Source organism: Perognathus longimembris, chromosome 6, assembly GCF_023159225.1.
Source record: "Perognathus longimembris pacificus isolate PPM17 chromosome 6, ASM2315922v1, whole genome shotgun sequence".
Classification (NCBI taxonomy): Eukaryota; Metazoa; Chordata; class Mammalia; order Rodentia; family Heteromyidae; genus Perognathus; species Perognathus longimembris.
Window position 1 is genome coordinate 14,737,381 of NC_063166.1, and position 15,295 is coordinate 14,752,675.

The 15,295-nt window shown below is 47.2% G+C and overlaps 2 pseudogenes; both read right to left on the reverse strand.

The window, feature by feature from the left end:
- Positions 1–7,438: 7,438 nt before the first annotated feature.
- LOC125352829 lies at positions 7,439–10,803 on the reverse strand (annotated as a pseudogene).
- Positions 10,804–10,821: 18 nt separating this feature from the next.
- LOC125353527 lies at positions 10,822–12,321 on the reverse strand (annotated as a pseudogene).
- Positions 12,322–15,295: the final 2,974 nt, after the last annotated feature.

Genomic DNA, 15,295 nt, shown 5'->3' on the forward strand with positions numbered 1-15,295 from the left:
CCAGGGTTGCCCCTCCGGCCCTCCTGCTTATCTAGCTGGGTCGGAACGGTCTCCCTCTGCTGGCGGGCGAGCGAGGGGCCCTGGGGTACCGCGCGCGGCCCCGCTGTCCGCACTGGGCCGCAGCGATCGGACGCGGTCTGCAGCCCAGTTCTTCCCACTCGGGGCTGTAACTCGTTTTCTCCCCAAGCAGAGGATGCTTGTGAGGGGGTGGGCGCTGTAGCCTGCCTTCTCCGGCCTCTCGCCGCAGTAAAGCTGTGCAAGTCTGATCTAGGAGGAAGCTGGCGAGGGAAAGCGCTGAAACTGTGTGACAGGGCTCGGGAGGAGTCAGCGTTGGGGGGCGGGGGGAGGAGTCACGGCCCTGCGGCTAAGGTAGCCTTGCCCGGTCCCTATCCCCGCCAGCACTTGGCATGCTGCGCGTTTGAAAGAGAGGAGCAAACTTTACTGTAGCCTTCTTGGACAGGAAATGGTTTGACTTGTTCCTGTGTAGGTTTCGTCATTTCTGTTTACAAACGCTGTGCAGTACTTAGCCCCATCCTGAGAGCCCTGTGACCAAGGTATAAAGATTTAGGGGCAACACATATAATGGCATGTGTTGAATTTTTATTTCCTTATTCCCTTGCCGTTTGCTTTTCTTTCTGTTTCCAACAACCTGAAGATTAAACTTGAGAAAAATGTGTTAACTTTCTTCCACCTTCTCATTGCTATTTGACCTTTAGGGACTTTATTAGTACCACTGATATGGCTCAGAAACAGTGTTATAGTTTGAAGGTCACTAGACTGTCAACTTCTTTAGGCTTGCCTCTGAGGGAGTAATGCTGGTATTGAGGTTTTGATTAGTTTGTAGCATAATGTTAGGCGCTGTTTTTTCTCCCTGGCTTTCTGTCTGTATGAGGAATGTGGTTTAAGGAAATGATCATCTAGAGGGCATACTAAGAATATCTGGGCACTGGTGGCTCACACCTATAATTCTAGCCACAAGAAAGTTGAGGGCTGAGTATCTCACAGTTCAAAGCCCACTGGGGCAGGAAAGTTCATGAAACTCTTACCAGAAGTGAAGCTGTGACTTAGTGGTAGGGTGCTAGCATTGAGCAAAAAGTTCAGGGACAGTGTCCTAGCCCTGAGTTCAAGCCCCAGGACTGGCACAAAAGAAAAAAAGTAACTTTATTAATTTATTAAAATTTCAAGTCTCATAAAATTGCTATATTACATTTTTTCCTGTTGAATCCAGATGCAGCTGTAGATTTTTTCATTTTTTCATAAGCTGCTACTAATTAGAATTGGCTTGTAAGGTGAAACTTGTCTTGGTTTGCACTTGTGAGAAAAAGAAATAACTTGAAATGTGCACTTAAGATTCCTCCTTACCACCCCACTTCCCTGTTGGTGGGAATGTAAGCTAGTACAACTGTTCTGGACAGCAGTCTGGAGGTTCCTCAAAAAACGAAATATAGATCTTCCTTATGACCCAGCCATATGACTCCTGGGTATCTACGCTGAACATCTAGAGCTAGGGTATAAGAAACATGCATATCCATGTTCATTGCCACACTAGTCACAATAGGCAAGATAGGGAAACAGCCCAGATGCCACACAATAGATGGGTGGATTAAAAAAATGTGGTCCCTATACACAATGGCTTTTTTACACAGCCATTAGAAAGAATAAAATTATGTCATTTTTCAGGGAAATGAATGGAACTAGAACAAACCATGCTAAGTGAGGTAAGCCAAGCTCATAGAGACAAATGGCACATGTTCTTGCCAACATGTGGAAATTAGATCTAAAATACACTGGGATGTGATAAATTATACAAGATTCTAGACACACACAGTGAGACCAAAAGAAGACACTCTTAGGAGAGAAACACAAAGGCATAATCACTATGTGTCTGTATGTTTACATAAAATAAAAAATATATGTGGAGAAAAACTCCCACGATATGGAAACGAGATCTCTTTTTTTTTTGCCAGTCCTGGGGCTTGAACTCAGGACCTGTGCTCAAGGCTAGCACTCTACCACAGCGCTACTTGTGGCTTTTTCTATATATGTGGTGCTGAGGAATTGAACCCAGGGCTTCATGTATACGAGGCCAGCACTTTACCAGTAGGCCATATTCCCAACCCTGAGATCTCTTTTTTTTTTTTTAAGTTTACTTTTTGATTATTCTGCTTCTTTTCTTTATGTATGGTGTATTCATGTGTATATCTTTGGGACAATAGGGGTGGGAGGGTAGAGAACTGGAGGGAAAAGAAATGAAAAGGTGCAGCAGTAAAGCTCACCAGACACTGATGAAAGTGAACTATACTACTCATGAGTGGGAGTGAGGGAATACTGTACAAAAGGAAATGTACTCGTTCTCTGACTTGTAATTGTAATCCCTCTATACACACCTTTATAATAACAATAAAGTAATTTAAAAAATCTATCTTCTCTGATCACTGACCTTACTGACCATCTGGCAGAGGATGGCTGGTGGGCTTGTTACAAACACTCAGAGCCTCGTCTCAATATTAGACACTTGAATTAAAGAATTGCTTATTTATTAATCCTTAAGACACAAGTGATGCCGAGTTCACATGGGGGGGGGGGAAGCCAACAAATGTGGATTAATTTCCTGGGCTCCATAATCCTAATTAACCCATGGCTTTCACCTCAAATAATACCACAAAAAAGTTAACATCTCCAGGACCAGAAGGTGTACAAGGGGATCTCCGCAAGTTGGGGTAGAATCAATGGGGCTTAGTGTGCATCTTAGAGGGACTCACCCAAGCTTGACCAAAGTATTATTAATGCTTTCAGAAATCTTTTTCCTCAACCAGGTGCTGGGGGCTCATGCTTATAATCCTAGCTACTCAGGAGGCTAAGATCTGAGGACTACAGTTCAAAGCCAGCCCGGGCAGGAAAGTCCTTGAGACTCTTATCTCTAATTAACTACCAGAAAACCAGAAGTGGATTGTGGCTCAAGTAGTACAGTACCAAGCTCAAGGACAGTGCCCAGGCCCAGAGTGCAAGCCATATGACCAACTGGGGGTGGGGTTGGGGAGGGGGATCCTATTCCCTGGGCTGGGAATGTGGCTAAGTGGTAGATTGCTTGCCTAGCATGCATGAAGCCTAGGATTCAATTCCTCAGTACTGCATAAACAGAAAAAGCTGGAAATGGCACTGCGGCTTAAGTGGTACAGTGCTAGCCTTGAGCAGAAACTGTTCAGGGACAATGCCTAGGCCTCAGTTCAAGCCCCAGGACTGGCAAAAAAAAGAAATGTCCTTTTCCCCATTCTCCAGAGTCTTTCCAGCACAGGAGCCTTGCATCTGCAGTCTGGGGAGGGCTAAGAAAAGAAGAGTTCCCAGGGGGCTGGGGATATGGCCTAGTGGCAAGAGTGTTTGCCTGGTATACATGAGGCCCTGGGTTCAATTCCTCAGCACCACATATATACAGAAAACAGCCAGAAGTGGCGCTGTGGCTCAAGTGGCAGAGTGCTAGCCTTGAGCAAAAAGAAGCCAGGGACAGTGCTCAGGCCCTGAGTCCAAGCCCCAGGACTGGCCAAAAAAAAAAAAAAAAAAAGAAGAGTTCCCAGGAGCTTATCCGGCTCAGGCTGCTGCTGAAAATTTGCTGCTTCATTGATCAAGATGCATTATACTCATAAACTGACATGTTGAATTGAATCACATTTGTACAGCTGCTTAAAAAATAAAAAAAGGAAAGAAAAAATATGTCTTGAGACCAGATTATCCTGTGATCAGAGGTCTTGGATCTTGTAGGGCAATGCCAGAAAAACATCTGCTGTCAGAGATGGGACTCTCCTGGGAACAAGATCAGACAAGAAATATGTTCTTTTTGATCTACTAAGAAACATTTAGGGGTTGAAGGTTGGCTGACTGAAACATGAGTCCTTACTGCCTATGGTTCTAGTCCTAGGATAATGCCTAGGCTAATCTGGGTCCCAGTGATTACAAGTCCTGGTGGGACACAGGTCCCACTGAGCAATGACAACAGAGAAGTGAAGATGACCCAGGTGAAAAGTGAGCACATCAAAACCAGCAAAGGACTGAGCACATACTGAGCACAGTCTACTCCACTTGGCCCTCACAGCCTTCTTCCCCCATTTGTCATAGACTCCACTCAGCAAATGTAGATTCTGGAAGGTTCTGAGGTTTACTTTAGTTTTTGTTGGTCATGGGGTTTGAACTCAAGGCTTGGCCGTTGTCCCTGATGAGCTATTTTGCTCTACGCTAGTGCTCTACCACTTGGACCCAGACCACTAATTCCAGTTTTGTGGTGGTTAATTGGAGAGAAGAGTCATGGACTTTCCTGCTCTGGCTGGCTTTGAATTGTGATCCTCAGATTTCAGCCTCCTGAGTAGACAGGATTGCAGCAGGGAGCCACCAGCGTCTGGCTGGTTTGAGGTTTTATTTCTTCTCAAAAGTTTTTCAGGTCGGTACTGGTGGCTCATGCCTGTAATCCTAGCTACTCTGGAGGCCGAGATCTGAGCATCGCAGTTCAAAGCCAGTGGTTCAAAGCCGGCCCAAGCAGGAAAACTCGTAAGACTCTTCAATTAACCACTAGAAAAGCAGAAATGGTGCTGTGGCTCTAGTGGCAGAGCACTAGCCTTGAGCTGATCATGTTCTCTTTTTTTCTTTGCCAGTCCTGGGGCTTGAACTCAGGGCCTGAGCACTGTCCCTGGCTTCTTTCTGCTCAAGGCTAGCACTTTACCACTTGAGCTACAGTGCCACTTCTGGCCTTTTCTATATATGTGGTGCTGAGGAATCAAACCCAAGGCTTCATGTATGCAAGGCAAGCACTCTGCCACTAGGCCATATTCCCAGCCCCTGATCATGTTCTTAAGCCATCAACTCCATTTAGTGGCAAGAATTTTAAAGACAGTTTTGTATTCAGATGCTTATTTTCAGTAGAGAAGAAAGTGACTGCCCACTAAAACATTATTTTAAGATAAGGATGGAGAAGTCCTTGCCCAATCTGCTGGAGAAGTTAGTGAAGAGAGCTCAGGCAGGTAAGTGTGAGGGAGGGAAAGGAAGTCTTGGTTCTCAGGGATGAGTTAGGCTTATTTCCTCACATGCTGACAGGAGCACAGAATCATAGATGTAGTCAGAAGCCAAAAAGGATCTGAAGTCACAAGTATGTATGTTTGTATTTGGAGGGGGTCAGAAGTGTAAGTTAATGATGTCATTTATTTGTGATAATTCTTTTTCTTTGCTTTTTTGGTGCTGGTTCAGAGGCTTGAACTTAAGGTGTGGAAACTGTCCCTGAGCTTTGTGCTCAAGGCTAGCTCTCTACCCCTTGAACCACAGCTCCACTTCTGAATTTTTTGATAGCCAATTGGAAATAAGAGTCTCATGGACTTTGTTGCCTGGGCTGGCTTCAAACTGTGGCCCTCAGATTTCAGCCTCCTGAATAGGATTATGAGCACCAGCCATTGGTGCTCAGCTCATGGTTGTGTGGTTGTGTGTGTGTTATTTCCATAAAGGTAAAATAAAATGATGTGTTTCCAAACTGAGATGGCACTGGCAGTCCCAAAAATGACTTAGAAATGTAGTTTAATGAGATGATCCTAATAGGGGTTTCTTACAAAGTGGCAATAACTAGGGAGAGCTGTATTTACCAAAAGTCATCTCACCTACCAAATCCTTATTTTCTGTAGCACTAAGTTGTAGAACTCTAGACCTAACGTGCCACCTAGTGTTAATACAGCAGTAGTAACTACACACTTAAGACAGACTGTACTCTATCCTTTGCCATGCGCGATATGTCTACAAATACTGACAGTGGAGGGATGGCCTGTGTTGCAGCAAGTTGACACTTAGGACAGCTAAATGGTGGTTGACTCTAAGCACTGGAGGACCAGTTTCAGTCAACCATATTTAGGTTCTTGAAATGGACCAGATACAGTTTTAATCTCACATCATTGTTCCAGAAAAATGTAATTTTTTCCCCTTCCTCATCCTTCTCCCTCCAGCACTTGTACTTTTCCTAGATTAGAGATTCCAAACCAGCCTTTTGGTTGTGTCTCTTTCCCTGGTCCCCTGTCCACATCAGGGTCTCCGTGGCTTCTGCCCAGCAGCAGGGGCCATGGGTCCCACCTTGATCTGAGCTGGAGATGGGGTGGTGGATTCTGTTCCAGCCTGTGCAACCAGCCTTGGGTTCCCCATACATATGTACACATAGTTACCTCTTTGTATTAATGAACAATATGGCCTGCAGTCCACAGCTCACCGTGGGCATGGGGACAGGTCACTCTGGGCAGTGGAATTCCAGAGCAGCACTGGACATTTACAATGCTGAGCTCAGAGCCATGCCCAATGTCTGTGGGACAGAAATGACATGTCTCCCAACACTGTGTATCATAATGGACTAAAGGAGTCCTCCCGTTCCTTTCTGTGGGAAAGTTCTAAAATTGGTTGCATGACAATGTGAACATACTTAACACTACTGAACATAAAATGGCAAAGATGGTAGATTTTTATGTCCTGTCTTCTACAATTAAAAAAATGGGGGCTGGGGATATGGCCTAGTGGCAAGAAAGCTTGCCTTGTATACATGAGGGCCTGGGTTCGATTCCCCAGCACCACATATACAGAAAACGGCCAGAAGTGGCGCTGTGGCTCAAGTGGCAGAGTGCTAGCCTTGAGCAAAAGGAAGCCAGGGACAGTGCTCAGGCCCTGAGTCCAAGGCCCAGGAGTGGCAAAAAAAAAAAAAAAAAAAAAAAAAAAAAATGTAGGGCTGAGAATGTGGCTTAGTGGTAGAGTGCTTGCCTAGCATGCATGAAGCCCTCAGTACCACATAAACAGAAAAAGCCAGAAGTGGTGCTGTGGTTCAAGTTGTAGAGTAATTATGCAGCAAAGCAAGAATACAGGACTCAGGCCTGAGCCCAGTCTCACCTGGACAGTCTGTCCTGTGTCCGACACAGAGGAAAAGTGCTGGGAACCTCTAAGGTGTATCATCAAAAGTCCTCATGGAGAAGGCTCTAGGAAGGAGACAGGACTAAGCAACAGAAGACAACTCAGGTTAGGACAGACCACATAACTATATAGTACCCATTGAGATCCAAGCACATAGCCCTGTCCCCCAACAAAACAGACCAGCAAACATCATGATTCTGGAATTTATTCATGTTTTATTTTCTATCTCAAGTTTTAGAAATCCTCCTTTGATTTACTAACTTTTCAAACCTATCTTATGACAACAATTTGAATAATAGACCCACATCCACATTCTGTTTATCAATGGGGAAGCGAGGAGCTGCTGCTCAGAGCAACCTAAAGTGAAGTCAGGGATGGAAACGCCTTGGCTCCTCCTCTGCTGGAGCAGCAGGTGGATGGAGAAAGACAACCAGCCCAGTGTGGGGGGGGGTTGGTGCTCAGGGCTGGGCTGGGCTCCTCATTTCCTCACAGGATGTTGACAGGAAACAGACACCTGGACATGTTCAGATCTCAGGTGCAGGAAGAGAAGTCAGGAGCTCATGATGTCCCAGGAAGGAGGAGGAGAGGCAGGAACAAATGTTATTCCTCTCAGTGCCACACAAAGCAGCTGTTTTACACTGCAAGGGGAAATTGTAGGAGCCCATAATTGCAGAGCCATAAGGAAGGCCATTCTCTCTCTGTCCCTCGGAATGCTGAGGGTTATTGTGCTTAGCATCATAATGGCCACAGTTTCCTTACATCCCAATCTTCACTTGACCTTGGAGCTTGCAGGTGGCCTATTCAAATTGGCCCTTTATGCTCATCTTCACATCCTGTTTTCAGGAAGTCACTAATCCTAGGATTGTTCCTCCCACCGTGGTGCCCGTATCTCTTAAAGATGGCTACCTTGTTTTCGGCACATACTCTCCTGTTTGATAAGGAACTAAAGCCCTGTCCATGGGACCCTCTGGATCTGTTGCTGGAGTGAGGTAGAAGGTCCCCTGGCACCCCAAAACCAATTCTACAGTCCGGTCTCCATCATTGCTTTGGTCCCGGCCTTGCTCCCGGCCTTGTCCTGCTGCAGCCAGGAGCTGGTGACAGTTTGCAATGAAAAGAACAAGAAAACCAATTCAGATCAGTTGCTGTTAGGGACACATTCTAAGCAGGTCACCTGATACCCAAATTTATAGGCCCTGCAACCATAACATGGCCTTCCCTGTACCTCAGCCCTGTCTCCCACTTAGGTCCTCCAGGTTGTCACCCTTTTAAGCTCTGATGGAAGCAGAGCCCTGGTCACTGGCATCTCTTATGGTAGAAGAGAGGAACTGGTTAGAACCCACAGGCATTATGGGTGGATAAGCCTGACCAGTCAGTCTCTGCACCACAAGAAAGGTTACCTCCCTCCCCCATGGTACTTACTTGCCGCCTTATTATGGCCTTCTCTTTTCTCACCTGTAAGAAGAAACTACATGTGAGAAGTGGGGTTTAAGCAGTGGCATGAGGTTGTGGAAGAATCCCTAGCCTTTGAAATACCAAGTCGCAAGAAGACCACCAAGAAGACCACCAAGAAGCCAGACATTCCGAAATGCAAAAGCAAGGTTTTATTCAGGCCGCGGTCCTATACAACGTCACAGTGGAGTTTAGGAGGAAGCCCAAGCTGAAATTTCACAGGGTTTATATAGACAAAAATTACAAAAATTACAGTAATTAGTAATTAGGTGTTGGAACAAAAGGGTTATTGTCTCAAGGCTAGAGACATTCTGGGGTGATTAGAGTTAGCAGGGGGCTTCCTGCAAAGTTACAGCAATCCGTTGTTTAAACAAAAGGATATGGCAAATCTCATTGTCTCAGGGCTGGAGACTTGTTCAAACAAAAGGATATGGCAAATCTCATTGTCTCAGGGCTGGAGACATTGGGGTGGTTAGAGTTAGCAGGGGGGCTTCCTGCAAAGTTAATTAGTTGTTCACACCAGAAGATATGGCAGATCTGCTTGTCTCAGGGCTTGCTTATCTCAGGCTAGCGCAGTCATTTCCTAGAATCTATGGGAATCTAAGTCAGCTATAGAGCCTGATTTCAAAAGTTTATGGTGTAGCAATTTTAGCACAAATGGTTTAGGTTCAGCACAACCAAGTTAGTTACTGGAATTCAGGGGGGTTCTGGGTTACTTATAGTTTAAACAATCAACAAATGGTGGCTGCCTAAAAATAGAGTCATTTTGGCTTTTCACCTTGAGCAGGGAAGCATCAAGAGAGATGAGTACACCAGCTGGGAAGAGAGACCCCAGGGCCTCTTGGAGTCTGCCTCAGTGGGGACCTTCCCTGTGGTCCTGAGTGCTGGAATCTGCTCCCCATCACCACCCTCAGGAGGGGAGTTTGTGTCCTTCATTTTCCATGTGATTTACAGGACAGGAGCTGTCAGGCTGGGGAAGGCCCTGAGGGTGGTGCAGCTTCCCGTTATGTGTGCAGAGCACACTGCTACCTGGAGCCTGAAACCCCACCAGTGGTCAGGGAATTCAGAGCTCCACCTGCCTACCTGCATTCCTCTTCCTCCACAGCATAAAACCCACCACAGCAGCTAGAATAACCAGAACTGCCAGGCCGATGACAAGTCCGATGATGGAAATGGCAGGCTGAGCAGGAGGCTCTGGGAAGAGAAGGGAAAGGATGATGAGGGGTGTGACCCCAGCTCTCAGTGCTTACCTGCTCAGGGGCCCCAGATGCCTCCTGCTTTCTCTGACCACAAGCTCTGTGCCCTCAGCCCCTGCTCACCCCATGTCAGGGTGAGGGGCTCAGGCAGCCTCATGCCGCACTTGGCAGGTATATCTCTGCTCCTCTCCAGAAGGCACCCACTTCTGGGTACCCATCTCCTGCAGGCCTGGTGTCCATAAGCTCCATTTCCTGGGTCTAGTCCTCTCCATCCTGCTGCCAGGTCAGGGTGATCTCCGCAGGGTAGAAGCCCAGGGCCCAGCATCTAAGGGTGACCTTATGGTGGTGGGTCACAATGCCTTTGGGGGATCCGAGAAGAACCCAGAAATTCAGATCCCTCTCTTTGCCTCCCATGGGCCACTGTGCCAGCTCTTGTGACCATGGTGAATACTGACTGCACATAGGGGAAGGGGAGAGCAAGTGGGTGATCCAGGCTGGAACTAGGTTCCTGGAATCATCCCCTAAACTTTGCAAAGTTGTAAACTCAGGTGGACATGACCCTTGGCCAGAAGCCCCCAGTCTCTCAAGAGTCACTCTGGGCTAGGTCCTGGGTGGAGATAGACATTTTACAAAAACTTGGAAGAGATCTCCAGACACAAGGTCCTAGTTGAGGACAAATGCTGGGAAGTGGTGGTGCCCAGGGCCACTGCCAGAGTAGAAGGGACTGGCTGGACACTTGTTTCAGGGACAGTCTTTCCCTCTGTGTGAGGGGAGAGAAAGTGTTTCCTTTTAACTGTTTTGAGGTGAAGGTGGAGCTCAGAGCCACTCAGACTCAGGCATGTGAAAGGCAAGGGGGCCCAAAGCCCTCTGCAGCAGAGGGAGTGTGTGCTGGGGTGCGTCCCATTTTCCTCCATTGTTGTGGGAGTGGATGGGGGACGGTCACAGGAGATGGAGGACCTCCCAGGCCCTTGGTACCTGTGCGCTGCAGTGTCACATTGCTGCGTTTCAGGTATCTGTGCAGCCACTCCACGCAGGTGTCCTTCAGGTAGGCCTTGTATCACTCAGCCTCACCGACCTCCTCCCACTTGGGCTTGGTGATCTGAGTCTGCTTGTCCGCTGCGGTCCAGGAGCTCAGGTCCTCGTTCAGGGCAATGTAGTCATGGCCGTCATAGGCGTGCTGATTGTACCTGCAGAGGAGACGACTGTCTGGACCCAGGTCGTAGCCGTACATTCTCTGGACCATGTGAGGACCTGTCCCGCCCCTGTTCATGCCTGTACCACCATTGAAGAGCTTCCTCTCACTGAGGGTTTCCTTTATTCCTCCTCTCCGGGAAAACCTGAGAAACATTCCCACAGTCATGAACAAGAACTCCAGGCCTTGAGGATGAGTTGGTTCTACTGACTGATATCAATGAACCAAACCTTTCCAGCATGCCACAGCATGTTACACTCGCTGAGGTCAGTGTGTACGAGAGTGCATTTACTATACAACTTCTGCATCAGATGAAGAGTTTGGTAATAGGCTTCTTTCATTTCTCCCCTACTGAGCTTTGCTTCTTTTAATTTTGGGGCTGGAACTTGATCATGACCAATAAAAGACATAACTAAAGTATGTTTCTTGGGCAGTGCAACTGTTGGACAAGGAATTCCTGCTCTCTGTATTCTTGTGAGATTGTGCATTTCTTTTTCTGCCTACATGTGGATGATCTTGTGTGGATTTAGTTTACTGAAGAGATCTTTAAACCTGAAATCATCTTTAATATATGTGTCACGATTCTTAAACTCATTAAGGGTTGTTTTAAGGACTTGGATGGCACACTCTATAGGTATAACTTTACCATCCTCCTTTTCATCCTCCATGTTCCCTCTTAATGCATGAAAGACATCAGATTCCTTTCCTGTACTAATATAGCCAGTGATTGTCTCCAACATCCAGAGTTGACCATTTTATACATAGTAAATGTGTCTTAGGATCAACTGCTTTTTTTCTGCAGTAGAATGTTCTTCTTTCTCATGAAGGCAGGCACTTCGATATTCTGAGTAGGCATGTTGTAAAGCATTGAAAACATGGTTTGATAGTTTGGAATCCATTCCGCTTCCCTCTCTGACTTGAAACCCAGGTACAAAATTTTCCATTCTTGCTGTATCCTTTCTCCCACATACCACTTTACCCCGTTTGGTGGTGATGTCTTTTCCTTTTCCAATAAAACCCTTTTTGGGAGTAGGAAGTGGTTTAGCTGCTCTCTAGGGACCATCACTAGTATCCTGCCAGTTTACTTGTCTTCAGAGCTATCACTGTCTTCAAATTTTTATTATCAAACTGATGTAGAGAGGTTACAGTTTCATACATTAGGCATTGGATACATTTCTTGTACTGTTTGTTACCTTATCACTGTCTTCAAAGGGATATATTTTTCGATAATTTTCAAAGGAAATGGAAACTTTATCGCCATTGAAATTGTTGTCTTCATGCCTACGCTGTGCATCATACTCTCTGTCAAATTCCATCTGTAGCATCTGAGCCAGCATCATGTCACCACAAGCATCAATGTTCTCTCTAGAAATAAATGGTCCTTCAGCAAACAACCAATTTGGGGGAAGCAGCAGCTTCATCTTCTAACTGCAGTTCTTTAGCCAACTCTTGACTCATCACATCAGCCAAAGAACAGGACATTGTTGTGAGGCGTGGCCCGTGGGCACCTTGGCTGGGCCCCCAGGCTGTATCCAACCCAATTTCAGGTGATTGCATGCCAACCAGATCCATTCAGCGAAGAAGACAAGGACAAGAATAGGGCAGAAAGGTGACAGATGGAGAATCAGACTCTGCTGAGGAGACACATGGAGCTAGGGTGGCTGGCTGGTGCCACTGGACCTATGGTTACAGAGGGTGGTGGCTGTGTCTGGTCCCATAGCTTTTGTGCTGAAGGCTAGCACTCTGCCACTTGAGCCAGCTCCACTTTTTGCCTTTTTTTTTTTTTGCTAATTAATTTAGATTTAACAATCCCATGGATTTTCCTTTTCTGCCTGGTTCTGAACTTCAATCCTTAGGTCTCAGCCTCTTGAGTAGCCAGGATTACAGGCTTTCTTCTGACTTTTTTTGCTGGTTAATTGAAGATATGTGATCCTCAGATTTATTTGCCCAGTTGGCTTCAATCCACAATCTTTTGTGTCTGTCTGTCCTCTCAACACAGGCTTCAGGTACATTTCCTGAAAACACTGTGTTTGGGAGGAGACAGATTTCGTTTCTAATGAAATACATCTTTTGTTTACCCAGTTTCTAGCATTGGTGCATCTTCTGTATTGCTCCCTCTTCACACGGTCTTTTATGATCCTCTCCCATCTGACTGGTGTAGTAAGGTTGAAAGGTGTTCCTTAAGACCCAAATATTAAAGGCTTGGTCCTCAAGGCAGGAAACAGAACCTCTGAGATGTAGAAATTAGTGGGTGGGCCATAGGCTATTGGGATGAACTTTGAAAAGGGATTGTGGGACCTCCATCCCTCCTTGCTCTCTTATTGCCAAATGAGCTGAAATTAACTGTCAGGAAGTGAAGGGAGTCCACTTGGTGGGAAGGTCATGGTAGAGCAGGGAAGTTCATTCATCTGGCAGAAGTTGTGCTAAGGTTAGTAGAGCAAAGGCAAGTAGGGGGAGCAAAGAAGATGGAAACCTATGAGGCATTTCTCTAAGATAAGAAGTCACGAGAACCTTCCTTTCTGCTATTTCCACAGTTTGTTTCTATTAAAAAAAAAGTACTGAGAAAACTCTAGCAATCACTACCCAGGAAACAGCACTGGGAGGACAAGAGCTACATAGTGCTGAAAATTCATTTCTTCATAGCACACAGAGACTCATGCCCATGTGGCAAAACGACAGGAAGGCACCTCCTGCTGCGGTCAGTGACAGGTGGCACCCAGAAGGGTATGATAGCAGAACCACATATATGGTAAGACTTGAGTCCTCCTGCTACAGCATCTGAAAGGCTGGAGGATTCATCTCCCTCTGGAGCAGAGGGAGGGCAATGTCCTGTGTGGGTCCCCTTTTCCTTTGGTTGCGTGAGTGGAGGGAAGACTTCTACAGGAGATCATCTGTGGTACCTACTGAGCAGCCCCTCCAGACCTCTGCCCTCCAGGTAGGCCCTCCCGTGCTCTGCCACACCAGCCTCCTCCCGCCTGGGCTGGGTGACCTGAGCCGGTGTGTCTGCCGCTGTCCAGCAGCTCAGGTCCTCGCTCAGGAGATGTAGTCTTGGTCGTAGGCAATCTGAGGGTCCCTGCAGGTAGGTACCCGGCCGGGCATGAGATTTCCCCACATCACCTCAGCGGTACAGGGACTGGATGGTGTGAGAACCTGCCCCGCCCCCAGATAAGCCTCGCCCACGGAAGACCCCGCCCACTGGTGACACCCACCTGTTCAGCCCAGCTCAGCACTCCGTGGATTTCAAAATAAACGGAAAATGAAGCAGGTCACCATGACCACTCCTCCCTGACCCCGTCCGCCTGCTCTTCCTCTTCCTGGGACAAGGGTCTCGGCGGCTCCCACTGCTGTCTCCACAGCCCTATCCACACGGCCCACTCTCCTGGTCCCCCGTTCCCTCGTTCCTCCCGCAGACACCCAGTACTCACGTTCCCACGTCCAAGTTGCGTCACCGCACCTAATAGCAGCTGTAGGACTCTGTGGGAACTATAACCCAGAACCCCGACGACGCTGATTGGCCTCGCTAGATCCAGGCACCCAATAAGGAGCCAGGATTTGGCCCGCGTCATCAGTATCCAGGCTGAAGCAGTTGAACTGGCGATGGGGGAATGAATCCTTAGTGTTGGGCTTTCTGACCCAGTACCACTTTGGGGCCTGAGACCCTCAACTCGGTAAGAGGGGCAGGAAGAGCTGGAAACCAGCTTGGGCCACATATAGGACCCTGTCTCAGGAGAAAAAAAAAGCGGGGGGAAGAGGAGAGGAGGGAGGGATGGAGTTTTTCTTTTTTTTTTTTTTTGGCCAGTCCTGGGCCTTGGACTCAGGGCCTGAGCACTGTCCCTGGCTTCTTCCCGCTCAAGGCTAGCACTCTGCCACTTGAGCCACAGCGCCGCTTCTGGCCGTTTTCTGCATATGTGGTGCTGGGGAATCGAACCTAGGGCCTCGTGTATCCGAGGCAGGCACTCTTGCCACTAGGCTATATCCCCAGCCCCGGGATGGAGTTTTTCCATGCTATGGTTTGAATATGTATTGATAACAATCCCCAAATGTATGCTAATGTTATTTGAAGGTTGGTCTCTGGGGATTAATTGGGGTTAAATGAGGGCATGGGAAGTGGTTTTATTTATTTTGCCAGTCCTGGGGCTTGGACGCAGGGCCAGAGTACTGTCCCTGGCTTTTTGCTCAAGGCTAGCACCCTACCACTTGAGCCACAGTGCCACTTCCGGCTTTTGCTGTGTATGTGGTGCTGAGTAATTGAATCTAGGGCTTCATGCATGTTCTACTGCTAAGCTATCGTCCCAGAAGTGGTTTTATAAGAGGAGGAAGAGAGGACTGGGACAGGGCATAGCTTAAGTGGTAGAGTGCTTGAATAGCAAACTCAAATGTCTTGAGTTCAAGCCTCACTACTCTAAGAAAAATAGGAGACACACCCAGGCTAGCATGCTTGCCACTGTCTAACATGTATGTGCTCATCCATGTTTAGATGAAGAAGGACCTCTCTTCATATCAAGCAGATATTGGTGCCATGCTCTTGGATTTCAAAATATCCAGA